We start from the raw sequence: 17,935 nt of genomic DNA on the forward strand, positions 1-17,935 counted from the left end.
AGTGTCTGCAAAACAGCTCAAAGATACTGTTGTGTGCATCCCTTCAGGGGGAACCAGGACCCTGCCCCAAGGCTGCGCTATTGTTTCCTGACTGTTCCTCCCTTGTCTCTGCATCCCCTCCCTTCCCTGATTAGCATCTGTTTGAACCTGCCCGTTGGAACTCTGGGAAGGTCCTGGAGGCTGAATGAAGCCCATTTCCTGTAATCAAGAAGTGGGGGACATGGAAAGGCTTTCGTGCCCAGGAGCCCCACAGGGTCCTGCTCCGTATGACCCCTCCCACCCAGCCCTCCAACATCACCTACTTTGCTAATAACTTATGAAGAATTTTTCACCACTGTAAAAAGATAACAGGAATTAGAAAATGTAACAATTATGAGTCAAAACCGTTGCATAGAAAGAGGTAGGTTTCAGTCATGAACGTACCACTTACCACGTCTTAACTTTGGGCAACTTGGTCTGACACTTACCAGCTTATCGTGAACGCTTGACTTCGGTTTGTCCTGTGTACTAAAGGCTCTGGCTGGCCTTTGTCCTCTGTTCCTGGGCCCCTAAGTCCTTGACACTTCTTGAGTGACAGGAGCATCTTTGTTATTCATAATGGGCCTGAAGGTTTACGAGCTGAGGAGCAGACTCAGGACAGGCCACGTGCGCTGGGAGGACAGGCGAGCAGAGGGTGGGGCTGATAGCAGCCCAGCCTCAGGGGAAGGGAAGGCGTTCAGTCAATCACGCCGATGCAGTGAGCCCCGGGAACCCCTGGGACTCGAAGCTCGGTGAGCTTCCTGGGTAACAGCCCCCTGCACGTTGTGACACGTGGATGTGCTGGGAGATGGCGTGTCCTGGTTCCACGGGATGAGGGCGCTCCAGACCACACTCTAAGCACCTCCTTTTGTGGACGGTGCTGGTTTATATCCTTCTCCCTCTAATAAAACCGTGACCGCGAGGACTGCACTTTCCTGAGATCCCTGGGCCAGCCTAGAGCCTTACTGAACATAAGGGGTAATGAGACCCCCGGATTTGTATCCCAGGTTGGCCTTGGGAACCCTGAGCTGTGGCTGGAGCCAGAAGTAGGGGCATCTTGTGGCGACTGTGACCCAACCCTGTGCGGTGCTTAGTGTCAGAAGACATTTCAGCTGGGAGCTTCCTCACTCTAGAATCCAAGACACACGGCGGGAATCCCATCATCAGTGTCGTCTGGTCGCACAGTGGTTCTCAAAGTGTGGTTCCTGAGAAGCATGTCGGGCTCCTTGGGAAGCTGGGAGAAACCAGAATCTTGGGCGCCATCCAGGCCCGCTGGTCAGAGGCTCTGGAGGGGCCCAGCGCTCTGCTTTGAGAAGCCCTGCTGGTGTCTCTGATCCACTCGTAACCGTGAGGACAACGCTTCAGCAGTTAGAGGTAGAGCTCGGCTTGGGTCGCCTGGTTTGAAACCCCGACCCACCGTAGATTAGCTCTGTAACCCTGGGGAGGTTGCTTAACCTCTCTGGGCCTTGGTTTCTCATCTATAAAGGTGGAGATGGTGATAGAATTCCCCCACAGGGATGTCGAGATGGGTAAATGAGTTACCACACATAAAGCATTTCGCACTGGACGTGAAACTTCGAGGGCTTTTCCAAACGTTTGTCATCATCATGGATAAAACAAGAACACTGCTGCTTGTCCCGGGGTGGCGCCGAGAGCAGGTAAAGTACATCACATAATTCTTGATGCAAATGACAATGATCCTTGATGATCGTTGTTTTTATTACCTACAACTTCAACTCATTTAGGCATGGAGCAAATACCACCATTATTTTCTGAAGAGCAAGTGGAAATTATAATTAAGCTGCTTGGGATTTCCTCAGAAGGACAGACTGTCCCATTCCTGACTCTTCACCAAGCCAAGGGCGTGTCCACAATCTATTAGAAATTGGTGATTGTATTAGAAACGCCCCCCTCCCTGCCGGGGGCTGACTTCAAGCTAACACTGAGGAGGAAACAGCAATTTGTTCCTCCTCAAAGTTCAACTGGTTGTTCTAGATGGAGACCATCAAACTACTGATGGTTGTTCAATGGTTTCATCACCACTTAATGATTTTCTTTGTGGCATCTTATGATTATTTTAGGGCAAGATGTGCTCTGCTTAATTTATTGATTTTTTTTAATAAAAAGAGATATTTCAGTTTAATTTTCTGCACGTAGAAATGCAATGTTTCTTAAAGACTATTCCAGAGATGTACGTGCATCGAAATTGCCTGGGGAGCTTACGGTGAAAATAATTACACAACAAAACCTGAATTAAAACCTCAGTCCTGGACATTGAAGTTTGAGAACCACTGTTTTCAGAAATAATAGGATAGTAGGAAATGAATCAAAATAAAAAACCCCTAAAGCGTCAAGAGGAGTTTAAGAGACTTAGAGGGGTCACGATGAAGAAGACGTCAGATCAGGAGAGAGACAGGAAGGGACGTGAGGACCAGGGGGAGTCAGGATGGAAGCACATCAGAGCATCTCAGACACCTGGACCCGTCCCTGCGGGGGTGGCACAGGCAGCCTTTTGTTGACTGGGTGACGGAACCACGTCCGTTCAGCTCTTGATTGAGCCGTGGTGAGTGTTGTCTGTCCTGCAGCACAAACCCCAATCCCTCTAATTCTCTCTGGGTAGAGCAGGGCCCCGTAGGGCCAGAGCTCGCCACTCCTGAGGGAAATATTAATCTTTTAATGGTGTGTTCTAAGAGCAACCACCTGCCGTGTGCCCTGCCTGCCACTTTTTTTTTTCCTTCGGTCACTTTAGAAAGAGCATACAAAGGAATCTTCTTGTTTCTGCACATCTCGTAAATGCCAGGCATGTCTCTGCAATCCGGGGCCAACAGCTGCTCTTCCTCCCCTTCATGCCCCCAAAGCAAAGATAATCTGCTTGCTATTCCAATGGATCCAATGATGAGACACTTTTTCTTCTTGGACAGGTGCAGTGAACAAAACATCCTTAGAGAGACACACACAATGAGAGACTTATCTACGTGAAAGGGACTTAGTGATTTCTAAGTAAGTCATAGCTAAAAATAGGGAAACCAGATGACTCGATCCTCAGATTGTTCACAAAACTCCTGTTAGAGTTCTGCTAACATGAAATCTTTTTACTGATGCTGTTAAAATGGGACTTGCCAATGCTTGTCTAATTCCCTTCCCCGCTGTTCCTCTGGAGGAGACGTCAGTGAGCTATAAAGTAGGAATATACACAGAAGAGGGAACTGTCCAAACAAGGCATGAGATGGATGATTGGTCCCTGGATAAATGGAGATTATTTCTGGGATAGCTCGCCATCAGAAAACACAGAGTCAAAATGCAACAGTATGGACCAATTGTGTGTGTGTGTTTGTCTGAATGGCAGGACTACTGTATATAGCAAGTTGGCCCATTAGGTAATCTGAAACGTTCCTGCTACCAAGACACCTAGAAATGATGGATAAAGTTTAGCAAGTATACTTTTAAGTGCAGAGGTGAATTTGTAAGAAAGTAAGAGAAATTGCCCCAGGCTGAAAGCAAGGAGAAAACTACAACTAACAGTGGTCGGTGGGTACTGAACCAAGTTGCCTTGGGGATTTCACCAATCTCAATAACCAGGAAGCATGCATTTTATGGCCACAAAAAGTAAATCATGTACCTGATCAAGATGGGGGATTGGAACTGAGAATCCTGCATTTGGTCCAGGCCTTGAAAGGGAAAGCCTCTAGTGGAAGCCGTAAATACAGATGAATTGCTCATTGATGAGGGAGGAAGTGTGGAAGCTTGTTTATCATGATTAGAGTTTGGTGTGAAAAAATCCATAATCTCCCTGAGAGTTTGTAATCACTAGTGCCCCATAGAGGTGGGTTTAAAGTTTGAATTTATATTAATTTATAATCCCAAATCTCCCAAATGAAAAATAACAGAGACCAGAAACATCGCTGAGGTGCCTACAAAGTCAAATGTATAATTTATTTGGAGTAATACCTTCTTAGTGCAGGTGGCATACTATTTCCGCACATGTAATCCTACTGAAAATGTATTCACAATCTAAAATTACAAAGCATAGGAGGACACAGAGAGAATGGGCAAGAATCAACACAAACAACAAATATCAAGACACTGGGACTTCCCTGGTGGTCTAGTTGTTAAGACTCTGCCTTCCAATGCAGGTGACATGGATTCGATCCCTGGTTGGGGAGCTAAGATCCCACATGCTTCGGGGCCAAAAAACCAAAACATAAAACAGAAGCAATATTGCAACAAATTTAATAAAGCCTTTAAAAAAATGGTCCACATCAAAAAAAAAAATCTTTAAAAAAAAAAGACAGTGCCCCCAGAGTTTCAAAAGTCATACAGACAGAAACTACAAAATACGTATGTTTAAAAATAACAAATATAAAATAAATAACAACATGAGAAATAAACAACAAGTTACTATCATCCAAGATGAGGTACAGTTGAGAAGAAAAGAATGTTGAGGCCGGCAAATTGATTCTGAAATTCTTCCACCGTACCTTGGTGTCTTTGACTAAGTCAATTAATCTATTTTTGGTCTAAACCAACTGATCTGTAAGACGTCCTCTTGATTTTCCCAGCTAGGTAGAGACTAGGCTCCCTTCTTATTAGTTTGAGAGATCAATGATGCTTTGGCTCTTGGTACCCACCTCTCTTGGATAGATAATTGACCAAGAAGGCAGCTGTGACAGCTGGGGGAATTTGGAGCCAACTGGCTACATCCTTGTCTTTGATCATCATCAGCCTGTAGACTAATGGGCCACCGGGCATTCTCATGTGCATCCCAACAACAAAAGGACCCACATCAGCTTCCTAGCTTATTATCCTCTTTTGTACAGGTATTTCCACTTTCAGCATGTGCATTTCATTTGTACAGATCAGAGTTCTTTGCTAAGTACAGGATTAAAAATTTGCACAATTATGGGATTGAAATCTGTTTATCATAAAGCATGATTTCGGTGCAGATTAGGGTCAGAGTGGGGGCCGGTAGTGGTGGCAGGCAGAGTCCGCTGGCAGACTGATCACTGACTACACCTACAGCCCTGTGGATGATGCCTGCGTCTGCAGGTTCTTCCCTCCGGGCGTTTACCTGAAGGAAGTTATTGGAAATCAAAGCAAATCCAAGTAACTTCCATATGGGTGGAAATTAACCAGCAGTGACCCTGCAGACGTACACTTCTTTCAGGACATCTTATTGTACCAATCATTCTGGGAAAAGGAAACAAGAAAATCATGTCCTTTCACCACCTGTCTGTAATTAAACCATTTAGTCCCGTGCTTGGGGACCAGCCACTATTAGCAGATTTCAAAAGAAAGGCTGTGAAATCACATCTCAGATAGGAAGTTCGTGTTGGATGACAGGATACCTTTTTCTCGCCTGAGAAAATGACACTTCTCAGAAATGTGTAAAGACATGAATTGTCACAGGGAGTTACTTCCCGAGTAATTGCTGTCTGTAAGAGGTCAGCCTGAGCAACTTTGAACAGACTCCGCCGTGATGGAAGAAGACGGAGCGTAGAGGGTTCAGATGAAATCAATGCAGTATTTTATGAAGTGTGTTTGTTTTGGGCTTTTCAACAGTGAATTGCTGATTTGCATTAGCTGAGTTCCAAATAAAAGTGTGTGATGAGAGGACATAGTGGATAAGGCGGGGAAAATGTCATCTTCTTCCTTCGTATGGATGTCAGTGGACGCCCTTTGGAAGAGTGTCGCTATTTTTTTAAGATGCTGCATCTATATGTGGAATCTAAAAAAAATGATACAAATGAACTTAATTACAAAACAGAAACAGGCTCACAGATTTAGAGAACGAATTTATGGTTACCAGGGGGGGAAGGGTGGGGAGGGAGAGGGATAGATGGGGAGTCTGGGGTTGACATGCACACACTGCTATATTTAAAATAGATAACCAACAAGGACCTACTGTACAGCACAGGGAACTCTGCTCAATGCCCTGTAATGACCTATATGGGAAAAGAATTGGAAAAAGAATAACACATGTATATGTAGACCTGAATCACTTTGCTGTACACCTGACACTAACACAACATAGTTAATCAACTCTACTCCAATATAAAAAAAATTAAAAGAAGCTGCATGACTTAAAAAAAAATCCCAGTTATCTGTCCCTCAATTTTGGATTTTATGTAGCTTTCAGCCTGTCTTACAATGACCCAGACAAGAAAGTAAGTCTTGAAAAAATAATCCTTGCAATAAAGACATCAGCCCTTTCCTGCCTTTGGACTCCAGCTGAAACATCAGTTCTTCTTGAGTCTTGATCCTAAGGCCCTTCAGACTGGAACTTACACCAAGGGCTCTCCTGGGTCTAATTGTATAATTGTGTGAGCCAATTCCTTATAATGAATCTCTTTAGATATATATGTATCTTGCTGGTTCTGTTTCTCTGGAGAAGCCTGACTAACACAAGACTGACTTCCGCCATCTTGTTATTTGTTTCCTATTTGTCTTACATCTTTTTGTTCCTCAATTTCTTCATCACTGTCCTCTTTTGTGTTAAATCGATTTTTTTTTTCTAGTGTGCCATTTTGATCCCCTTCTCATTTCCTTCCCTGTATATTTTAAATTTATTTTCTTGGTGCCTATCCTGGAGATTATAATACACATTCTAAATTTCTAGAAATGTAGTCTGAATCCATACCCACTTAACTTTGGAAGCATACGCAATGTGGCTTCTTGTTGAAGCGTTTTTGTTATGGTTGCTTTAAAATCCTTCTCATCCTCTGATTCATCTTCACATCAGTTGATCATCTTTTCTCATTCATGTAATTTTCCTGGTTTTTGGTAAGATGAGCGGATTTTCAGTGTGTTCGCATTCTTTGATTGTTGGCTTTTGAGAGTTCTTTATGTATTCTAGATACTAGTCCTTGTCACACAAGTAATTTGAACACACTGGATGTTACATTAAGAGAATCCTGATCCTCTGTGATACTCTTTTTCATCTGGTGCCCCCCCTGCTCAGGTGCAGTGGGCTTGTGTGTTTGGCTTCCTCTGGGTCTGGCCGACACTGCCCTGCAGAAGGAGGGCTGCACGCCCCCTGCAGTGGAAGTGAGGAGCCTTAACCACTGGACAGCCAGGGAAGTCCCTAGAACAGTGCCTTTTGGATGGTAATGGTAAATCTTTGATTAACACTTTAATTTCCTCTACTTTTATTAATCTATTTGGGTCCTTATTGCCTAAAGTTTTTCAAATTAACTTAATATTTAAAATTTATGGTTAAGTTGTACATAGACTTCTCTTGTTAATTCTTAAATCCCTATTATATTTGAAGCTGTGCCCCACTTCCTGATATTTTCTTTATTTATATCTTTTTATTTTTTATTTTCCTGATCACACGTGCCAAAGTTTCTACTTTATTAATTTTTTTACTAGCTCTGTGATCTTGGGCAACTCATTTTAACTCCATAGGCCTTGGTCTCCTCATTTTTAAGAAAGTTATAAAAATGGCATTTATTTTGTAGGGCTGTTAAAAGATTAATTCTGTTAATAGATATAATGCTGAGAATAGTGCCTGGGAAAGCCCTGTATAAATGGTAACAATTGTTATTTATTTCAAAGGATCAACTTTTGCTTTGAATACCTATTTCTGCTTTTAAGAAAACTGCTATTTCTTTAAGTATCTACTCTTATTTTTTAAAATTATTTTTTCTACTTGATTTAAATTTTTTTTCTCCTAAATTTTTAAGTTTAAACTTTTGTTCAATTCTAATTCAACCTCACTTATTTCCTAATAAATCAATATAAGGCTCGATATTTTCCTCAGAGTTACCTCTTTGCCATGTAGCCAATGTTAACGCATTGTGGTCATATTGTTTTTAGGTCTAAAAAGTCTGTACTATCTGTATCGTTTCCTCACATCGCCCTCATTCTTTCTCCTCTTTTCTTGCACAAGTCAGCTGAGAAGCCAGCCTGGCTGGCTCCGTCTCCTCCAGGCATCTCGCGTCTGCATCGTCACTCCACCTTCCGGTCGCTGCTTTCCTTCCGGTCGCTGCTTTCCTTCTTGCCGGCACTGTCTCTTTCTCTGGAGAACCCCACGGGCCTTTTAAAGTCTACCCTCCTCCAGTTTCTTCCCTTCCACTTCATCTTCCATGCAGCTGCCGTGGTGCCCATTACAAAAATGAAAATTTGACCATATAATTCATCACCTTCCCATCAGCCACAGAAACGTGCTTATGCATCGCACCCAAAGGTTTTCATTACCTACTGCTTATCCAACTTATTATTATTATCCTAATCTTCATCATCATCCTTTGGCACTTTCCTCTATAAGTCCACTATATTTTGGTTGGACTAACTTATTTGCTGGTCCCGGGAATAAAGCATGTGCTTTCACATCTATATATCTTTGCACATACTTTTTTCTTTTTCTGGAAAGTTCAAGTTATACCGTAAGTCTCAGGTCAAAGGCTGTCCTTCAGTGATGATCCTGTGACCATTCCTTTCCTCATTTAGAGTTAGGTGTCCCTTCATGCCCTCTGTTCATTAATCATAACACATCATATTATGGTAGGATTTATTCTTCATATGTTTTCTCCTTGTGGGTAGAGACTGGATCTGATTATTTTTGTAGCTCCAGCACCTAGTACAACAGCCAGGAACATAGTGGGTGCTCAATAAATGTTTGTTGAAAAATTATCAAAGAAGAACAAATGTCCGTATGTTTTTTTTTTTTCTGTAAAAATTTCAGGTAATGCCAAATGTGAAATTGAGAGCTAGTGGGAAGCAGTGGCATCGCACAGGGAGATCAGCTCGGTGCTTTGTGTCCACCTAGAGGGGTGGGATAGGGAAGGTAGGAGGGAGACGCAAGACGGAGGGGATATGGGGATGTATGTATACGTATAGCTGATTCACTTTGTTATACGGCATCTAACACAACATTGTAAAGCAATTATACGCCAATAATGATGTTAAAAAAGGAATTTCAGGTAATGAATTTGATCCTTTGGCTGACTGAAGCTGGATTTACTGTAGCTAGGGAGTCAAGTCCTCATTGATAAAGAAAACTGACTGAATTGTGCCTTGGATAGATCATTGCATTATTAGGTAAGTCACATGGGTGTGTTTATAAAGATGAGTTTGTTTGACTTAGTCCATTTACCAAAAAAGTAATTCACATCTTTTCCAATATCCCTTTATTAATAATATTTTCCTCATTATCTCTGATGATAATGAGACAATTTATTAAATGCAGGGAATGGGGGGAGGTGACAGGATTGGATATTCTTCTGCTTTTGTCTCACTGCTAGTGGTCAGGGTTTAAAAAAATTATATAAACTTCACTCTTGGTGTGTCCATGGTCAGTAGAAGATCTTTCATTTAGTGTCACCCAATCCTTAGATTTGCTCATTCATACACCTCACTCCTTGTTCTGATGGCGTCCACCTGCTCTGAACCACCTCTTTGATGGAGTGAAAAATACATTTCATACCTGTATTTTTCCTGTTTTTGGCATTTCCCTTTAAGAGCTTTACATTCAGGGAACTACCTGAAATCCATGTTGTTTTGACTTTGTTAGCATTTGTGAAGAGGAGTACAGGGTGCTGGACGGGGAGCCTGGTTCAACAGCACAAGAGAAGTTGAAACAGAGAAGCTTATGACTCACAGGTCCTGGGTGAAGCACAGGGAACATCTCAGGGGGCCCAAAGGAAGGTCCAGAGGGAGCAGAGAGAGAGAGAGAGAGAGGGAGAGAGAGGGAGAGAGGAGCAGGACCAGGGTACCTGCCTTTATTAGGGACAGTGGTGGAGAGTTTTGTGGTTCCTGGGCTAAGGCCAGATGGGTCAATTCAAGCCAAAAGGGCAGGATTTTGGTGAGACCCATAGGGGTCTCATCTAAGGGGCACGTAAGGGGAAGACCCTGAGAGGCAGGGAGACCACTCATCACAAGGGCGGCTGGGAGTCATGTCAGGAACATACACCCGCTCGTGACCCTGTGGGCTGTCATCTAGGGCATGTGCTGGCACCAAGGGCTGGTGTCCGTCTAAGGGCCCCCCAGGCCCCTGCTTGGCCATGCAGAACGGATGCTGAGGCAGCAACACCATGGAGCAGCTGAGCTAAGCTCTGGACACGTGTCCATTGAAACCAAGCCAAAAGCATGTTGACCTAGCAGAAAAAGTTCCACTCTATGTTTTTTCCCTCAGTGGTATGTTGTCCATGCATTTTTTTTTTTTTTTTTTTTACTGTATATATAGGTCACCTACTGTTTTTCCAAGAGGACCCCAGAATAGAAGACTTTTGTCATATTTCCTTAATGACAGTGTCTTGTGAGGATGGGCTTTCTCCTTCTTCCCTTCCTTGGTCAAATTACTTGAGTCTTCTTCTCAAGAGACAGCAGGAGAGTAAAATGGAGCGCATTCCAATAAGTTGGATTGTTACCTGGGTTCAAAGTCATTCATAAGAAAACCTCTGCCTGGTTACAATAATTCAAAGCCTCAGGGAAAAAATGTGGACTTGTAACTGAGCAGGACCCTCTGGGGCCTTCCCGGGACAGGCCCTCCCCATATCCTCTGCGTTAGCTCCTCTCTGAAGTACCTGGATAACAGTAGTCGATGCACACTCCTGAGCTGTTTTGCAGATGTGAACTGCCCCCCACCCCCAGACAAATGGAAGAACTACTTGATGATCATGAGCGCACAGCCCCAGGCCTCCTGGAGCCTCAGGGCTGATACTGTGACCCCTGTGACATCACCCTGCTGCCTCACCATCAGCCGATCAGAGAATCGTGCGCGAGCGGATCACGTACCCTGCGACCGCTCCCACCCCCCACCACCAACTCCTGGCCTTTAAAAAGGCTTTGCGGAAGCCCTTCGGGGAGCTCAAGGCTTTTTCAGGGCAAGAGCCACCTCGTCTCCTTGCGTGGCCCTGCAATAAACCCTTCTCTGCTCCACACTCCAAAGTTTTGGTTTGTTTGGCCTCTCTGTGCGTCTGGCACGTGAACTTGCGCGAACAGTAATGCAGCTTCTAGCCACTGCCTGGTACCTAGTAGGAATTTAATATTATTTTAGAATCATATGGATAAATTAAAGACACAATCACCTAACTTGGACCAAAAAAGCTCTCTCAAAATTTTGTTGTTTATTTTCTGTAGGAATAAATGAGTCTTAAAAAATTTTAAAAAAAAACAACCCTCAGTGACAAGAGTCCTGTTTCTTGTTCCCTGACTCCTCACATGTGTGACATTTCCGTGGTCAAGGCTGATGGTGGGGTGACAGATCTGCTGCCAGACTGGAGGCTGAAAGGTCTCCCTCTCGGCTGTTATAAAATGTCAGAATTGACACATCTCCAGAGGAAAATCTGAAGCAAATGCAAAAAAACCTGTTTTTCAGTAGGGCTTAAAAAATGTGTGGACTCTTGCATTCATACGGTTTTATAATTTTGAGATCCAAAATGGTTCATCATAAAATGTGATTTAGAATATTATTTGTTCGGTCAGAATATTTCCCCTCAGTCTTCAAACTCTTACACAGGAGGATGAATGCATACCTTCTGGGGGGATAAGAGAAGTAGCTCAAAGAGACCCTCTTCAAGTCAGAGATTATTTGGCAGTCTCATTTTTCATCTTAAAAATTCAGTTGAATGTAGTATTCTTTTCCCTAAAATACCCCATGTCTGTTTTAGTAGTAATGTTTTAAATTACTTGTCATCAAATAAAATTGGGATCTTAAAAATGTCAGGTTTCTCCTGTGGTACCCTCTGGGCAGATGCTCACCCCAGAGTAATAAGCAGAAAAGAGCATAGAGGGAAGACTAGTGGAAGGACCGAGCTGTTTTGTAAAGTCCAGATGACTCTGCGTTTCTACGAAGCTGACCTCTCGACCTCCCTCTGTGTCTGATGGCTTTGCCCAGGGTGTTCAGAAGTGAAGACCTGTCTTCAGAGTGTGCCCAGACCCCCTCCATCTCGTCCCTCTGCCTCCCCCCACACCCCCAGCCTGCAGACCGTCTGCTGTGTAACCACCTGTCATTCTCTCGGGGTGAAGAGGAGAGAGGGTTGGATTTGGAGTCTGCGACGGCTCAGACCTTGTTCTGCCACCACCTCAGAGTAAAGCCTTGAGGGAACCACTTGCTTCCTCAGAGTCTACTTTTCTCTTTAGTAAAATTAGAGGATGGGTTGGGATGAACATATAAGAACCCGTTCCATGCCGAACTTTCTGTGATTTCCTCTCTCTGGCTAATGACACCGTAGCCTTAGACACTTCTGCAAACAAGCGCAAGCAGCTGGGACTCTCATGTAGGCAAAGGGAAAAACTGAACTTACTAAACATAAGGACAGAGAACTGACTTAGTGGGCATTTAGCAGATTTACAAACAGAATGGAAACTAACAATATAGATACAGGAAAGAATACCCTCTCTGGAAGGCAAAGTCTGAAAACATGTTTTCTAGCAACACCATTTTTATTTCCACTTTGGCATATAGAGTAATTTCAGATAGACAGCTTAAAATGTATCCAGGACAAATTTGAAGGAAAAGGAATTCACTTGATCAGTGAACCAAAGTATTTTTCTAGGGACTCTGGAAAATGCTACTTGGAATATTTGGCAAAAGACGCCAGTGCAGGTGTTTGAAAAATGTGCATGTCACGTTCCTCTAGAGATCAGAGGAAGGGAGACAGGGGCAAAAGGAGTGATGACATTCCAGAAGCCAGTGTCATCATATTCTCTCTCTGGGGCTTGGTGGTGTTTAGCTTGGTGGCATGATGTGATCTCAAATTATATCAAATTACTGTTAATTATTTATAAGAGAAATGATATAAAAACGAACATGGCATTTCTTAATTTGCCACAGATTTGTGACTGAAGTCAAAAGGTGCTGAATACCCCCCCATCCATCACATCTCCCATGTGGGAGGTCTCGGGAAGGATGAGAAGAAAGGAAATAAATTCTCTCCTGCCTTCTTGTCCTCTGCTCTAGGTCTTACTGATCCTCACTGAATCTGTTTTCTTTCCAATTCCTATTCATCCTCGAAACCGAGCAGGAACGGGCAGGGTCTTCCCAGATACAAGCCCCTCTGGGTCCCCTGCTTATTGTTTGTGGAAAAAGCTTCGTCTCCTAGACCTTGCCCGAGTTCCAAAGAGCAGACTCAAACAGTGAATAATTAAAGAAGTGAGAAGATGCAGAAACAAAAGAAAAGCAGTCAAGAAAGAAAATTAATAACCACTTGAGCAATAGTTCATCGATAAAACAGTCACAGGACTCCTAGATCCTCCTAAAGGGATACAGATAACAATCTGATGCATATCCTTCGGTTTTATAGAAACCAGGACTCCACCAGATAGAAACTGCTGACCGCAAGCACGAAGACCCCAGACTGCTTGGAACGAGAAGGTTGAGCATTGAGATTCCCATAATATCTCCCAGTTATGTCACCACCAACCAATCATATGAATGTTCATGAGCTGATCACACACCCTGCGACCCTCATCCCTAAAGTTGCCTTTAAAAATCCTTTGCCTGATAGCCACTGGGGGTTCGGGTCTTTTGAGCATTAGTTGCCCATTCTCCTTGCTTGGTGCCCTGCAAATATACGCTGCACTTTCCTCCACCACAACTGGCATCAGTAGACTGGCTTTGCTGCCTGTCAGGTGAGCGGACCCAAGGTTTGTTCGGTACCAAACTTACCTTGAACTCACTGACCCTATTGTTCTGTAGATACTTTTGCAGTCGCTCTTCTTTGGAACTCCAATCCACCTCGTCCTTGCTGCTCCCACTTACCCGTAGATCCATCTCATCTTTCAGGTCTCAGCTCACAGGTCTTGTCCTCAGAGGGACCCTTGGCAACCCAGTGAATGTAGCCCCTGTGTTGCCTTCCATCACACTTCAGAGGGCAGACTTGAACACACCTGGACCCTAATTTAGGGTTAAGAATCTCCGAAAACTGTATATTAAGACTCTACTATAAATGCATCTCTGTCTGGACTGACCCCTGACCTGGCCCTGATGTTTGCTTGTTGGGCAGGTCTCTGCCCGGCCAGCCGTCTGCACTGACCCCGCCCGTCTCTGACCTCTCCTAAGCCAGCCTGGCTCCCCTGGGCTCTCCTCACACCTGGCCATGCCTCAGTCTGGCTCCTGGGCCCTGACTACCTGGCATTCCGCACACGCCTCCTTCACTTACGCTGAGCTCGCCTGCTCAGAGGCCCGGCCACACCCGGGAGGTACGTGACTCAGGCTTCATCAGGCAGATTTGCTCTGCTTCCCCAGGCAGTGGGTGTCACGATGACTTCTGAACTTGCTGTGAATAGGACAACCTACTACTCAGTTTTCTCCTTGTTTAATCATGATCATATTATAAGTGACCTCAGAACAGAACCAGAGCTGAGAAGTTGATGAAAACTCTTCGCCCGGGCCATGAGGATTTGGGTGGGGCAGAGTGGCTCCCTTCCTAGGCAGTGGGTTAAAAGGCTGTTCTGTTTTAGCCAGAAAGTATTACGGAATTATAAAACTTCCCGATGGTTAATTAATCATTGTTTCATCCACAGCTCTCAAAACAGTGGAGCCCATAGAGTGCCTGGCTTCCTCTCAGTGAAAAACAGCCCGTGACATTTATTACGTACATTGACAGTAATTCACCCTTGATTAATCAGAGCAGTCAGCTACAGTACTTTTCAATCATGCATAATACTTACTTTACTAGTTGGCTGGAATATTTTATTCAGCCATTAGTCTCAGAGGCTCTGCAAACAGCTTGTAAATTTAGACAGGGCCCCAGATCCTGAAAGTGTAGTGCCCTTTTTATGGCTAATTTATGGCCCATGTTTATATTTGTGCCAAGACTCAGGATTTCTCACTGATCAAGGTTTGAAATATGTAGTCGTAAACTCTACTTTTGTATTGGTCCATCAGATGGAAGGTGTGTGTCCTGTTGTCCCCAGCTCTGCTCTTTATGGAGTTCTTATTCACAGCTGGCTGCTGGTGATCACATCTAAAAAGTATCAACACTAACCTTCCTGGAATCAGTCATTCAATTTAATATACTACAAGGAGACATCGTCTCTGTTTAGCTTATTTGTTCATTGAATTCCTATTGAAAAAATAAAAGGGGCATTTGTGAAGAAGTTGAAGACATCTTTAATGCCTTGGCATCATTTATGCACAGAAATTCATTTTCTTCACAAACTCATGTCCTCATGCATATATTTTTATGGGCTTACCTGGTTTAACAACCAAATAACCAACAGTTAAAAAATCTATACTGAGAGCAGTATGTATACAATTACTGAGAAAATACTATATACACTTTTGTAGAGATGTTGGCTTTGGAACTTGTGCCTAAAAGAGTTGCATTTATTGTCACCATTTTATATTCTGAACGTGCATATTTGTTCATTTCGTCTACTTTAGATTTTCTGTCTTACAGAGTTTGAAACTGCTGGGTCCCAGCCAGTCACCCTAATGCATATTAAGTTCTATTTCAGTGAAATCTCATGTGGTAAAACCAAAATGGTTTATTTCAGTTTCTTTCAGTTCTGTTGCCTCTCCCCGATTGGTTCATTTGGATTCTCCACTTTTCTGTGCAGAATTCAAATCAAGATAGAGCCTTGAGTCCAAGAAAATTTCAAGAGCCAGTGAGGATCAGTGATATAACCTGTGCTAATGCAGAAGAATCAAGAAAGTCTTTCTTATTTAAAAATCCTCTATGATCCCCTAAGTTCATTTGCAATAGCATCACTCATTAGTTTTAGTAAAATGGCACTGGGCAGGGGAGGACGCTTACTTTTTTTTTTGCTAAATAAACAATGTGAGGCATCCTGGAGATTAGCGGCATGCAATGTGCATGTAATATGTAGGGAAATCACACGTGCAGGGAAATTCCTCTAAGTGCAAAATTCACATTAATATATGAATCTTAGACGGTGTTTGCCAACAAATCTTTGTCTTTCTCTCTCTCTTTCTCCCCTTCTTTCCTTCCTTCCTTCCATGATGCATACCTCACAAGGGAAGCAATCGCTTCACAGAACTTTCTTTTGGGAAATGCCAACTTGCGTAAAAGTTTAGGCAAATCTTTTGCTCTTTTGGATGAGAATTTGACCACCGGTTAACTCCCTATCTTGTTCTCCCAGCAACCAGATGCAATTGGATCATGCATTACAAGCAACGTTTCTTGTGGTCCAAATGACCCCCGACTGGCAAATTGCACTTGGACTATAAATACCTTATGGGAAATCAGTGTTGGGCTTCCCTCACTGTACGCTCGTAACTGGGCACATTTCTTGCAGAGACCCTGGAGGTTATGCCTATGGAATTGTTACAAAAGTGTTGGCTCCTGTGCAGCTTGAGTCTTCTAGGCTGGAATGCCCTGTGCTCGGTCAATGTGAGGTCAGTCCCGCTTTCTGACAGGTAAGCTATCACCTGGAGAGCTGGGGAGAGCAGATTCCAGAGGGTTAAGTGGACTGCTGTGACCACTGCCCCACAGAGGAGGGTGCCTGGTGGGCTGGGCTTCCTGTCCTGTATCCCTCCGAATAGACAGGTTCCACGTGTGGTCAGTCAGAGTCTTGGGAGTTAAACTAGGAAGGCACCACGTGGGGCGTGGCACCAGGTCTAAGAACCTGAAAGTCTTAACCACTGTGAAAAAATGGGTTTCAACCCATATAGCAAAGGATTTTTCAAAGAAGATATTTTTCAAATCATTTTTGACAATTTTTTAGACTCTTTGTAGCGATGTGTCTGCGATCAGCACGTCTTTTTACAGAGATGGTAGGCAAGATTGTTCCCATGTCATGGAGATATCATTGAACCTCCAGTGACCTTCTTTGTTTTGCTGCACTTTTCTGTTCTTTTGGCTACATCCTGGATTCATAAAAATGGCCTATAATAGTGAACAGGTTTGTTTTATTATGGTATGAAATATGCAGGTCGGTTCTTTGACATATCCTGCAATTTTATGAGTAAATGCAACAGCTAAAGCATGAAAATTTACTTGGGATTTGTTAGAAAAGAGGCAATTTTAGCTCTTTGTTCATAACTTGGAAAATGGAAACTGTTTCTTAATGAATCCAGAACCTTCAGGAGAGGTGTCCCCTAGGTCATGGGTAGAAGTACCAGGAATTTTGAGGCCTGACCTTGAAGGGCTACTATCTTATCTCTCCAGAAAATACAGTCTTAAACCCTCAGCAACGTTTGATATTGCTTTTTGACAAAGTAGAGATGTAATTTTAAGTGGTTTAAGACAAAAAGCTATAAACAGGGGTTTGGAAGAGACATAGAGACATGAGGCAAAGAGGATAAATCATGAAACAAGCTACAAAATGTTTCATAAAAGAACAGTCTGGTTCAGTGAGATTGTTTCCATTCCCCTAGATGCCTCACAGCCTTTTTGACGGGTTTATTTAAGAAAGAGTTGAGAAAATCATAATTCAAAAAGACATGTACCACAGTGTTCATTGCAGCACTATTTACAATAGCCAGGACATGGAACCAACCTAAATGTCCATTGACAGATGAATGGATAAAGAAGATGTGGCACATATATACAATGGAATGTTGCTCAGCCATAAAAAGAAACGAAACTGAGTTATTTACAGTGAGGTGGATGAACCTAGAGTCTGTCATACAGAGTGAAGTAAGTCAGAAAGAGAAAAACAAATACCGTTTGCTAATGCATATATATGGAATCTAAAAAAAAAAAAATGGTACTGATGAACCTAGTTGCAGGGCAGGAATAAAGAGGTAGACATAGAGAATGGACTTGAGGACACGGGGTGGGGGAAGGGTAAGTGAGAGTAGCATCGACATATATACACTATCAAATGTAAACTAGATAGCTAGTGGGAAGCAGCCGCATAGCACAGGGAGATCAGCTTGGTGCTTTGTGACCACCTCGAGGGGATGGGATAGGGAGGGTGTGAGGGAGACGCAAGAGGGAGGGGATATGGGGATATATGTATACATATAGCTGATTCACTTTGTTATACAGCAGAAACTAACACAACA

General features: G+C 43.3%; 1 long non-coding RNA gene across 1 annotated transcript in view; it reads left to right on the forward strand.

Moving 5' to 3' along the window:
• LOC309643649 overlaps positions 1-17,935 on the forward strand; it is a 245,484-nt gene that overhangs the window by 41,386 nt on the left and 186,163 nt on the right. The gene's annotated exons all lie outside the window — the stretch shown is intronic.

The sequence above is a fragment of the Balaenoptera physalus genome (genome assembly GCF_965194825.1).
Source record: "Balaenoptera physalus genome assembly, chromosome: 15".
NCBI lineage: Eukaryota > Metazoa > Chordata > Mammalia > Artiodactyla > Balaenopteridae > Balaenoptera > Balaenoptera physalus.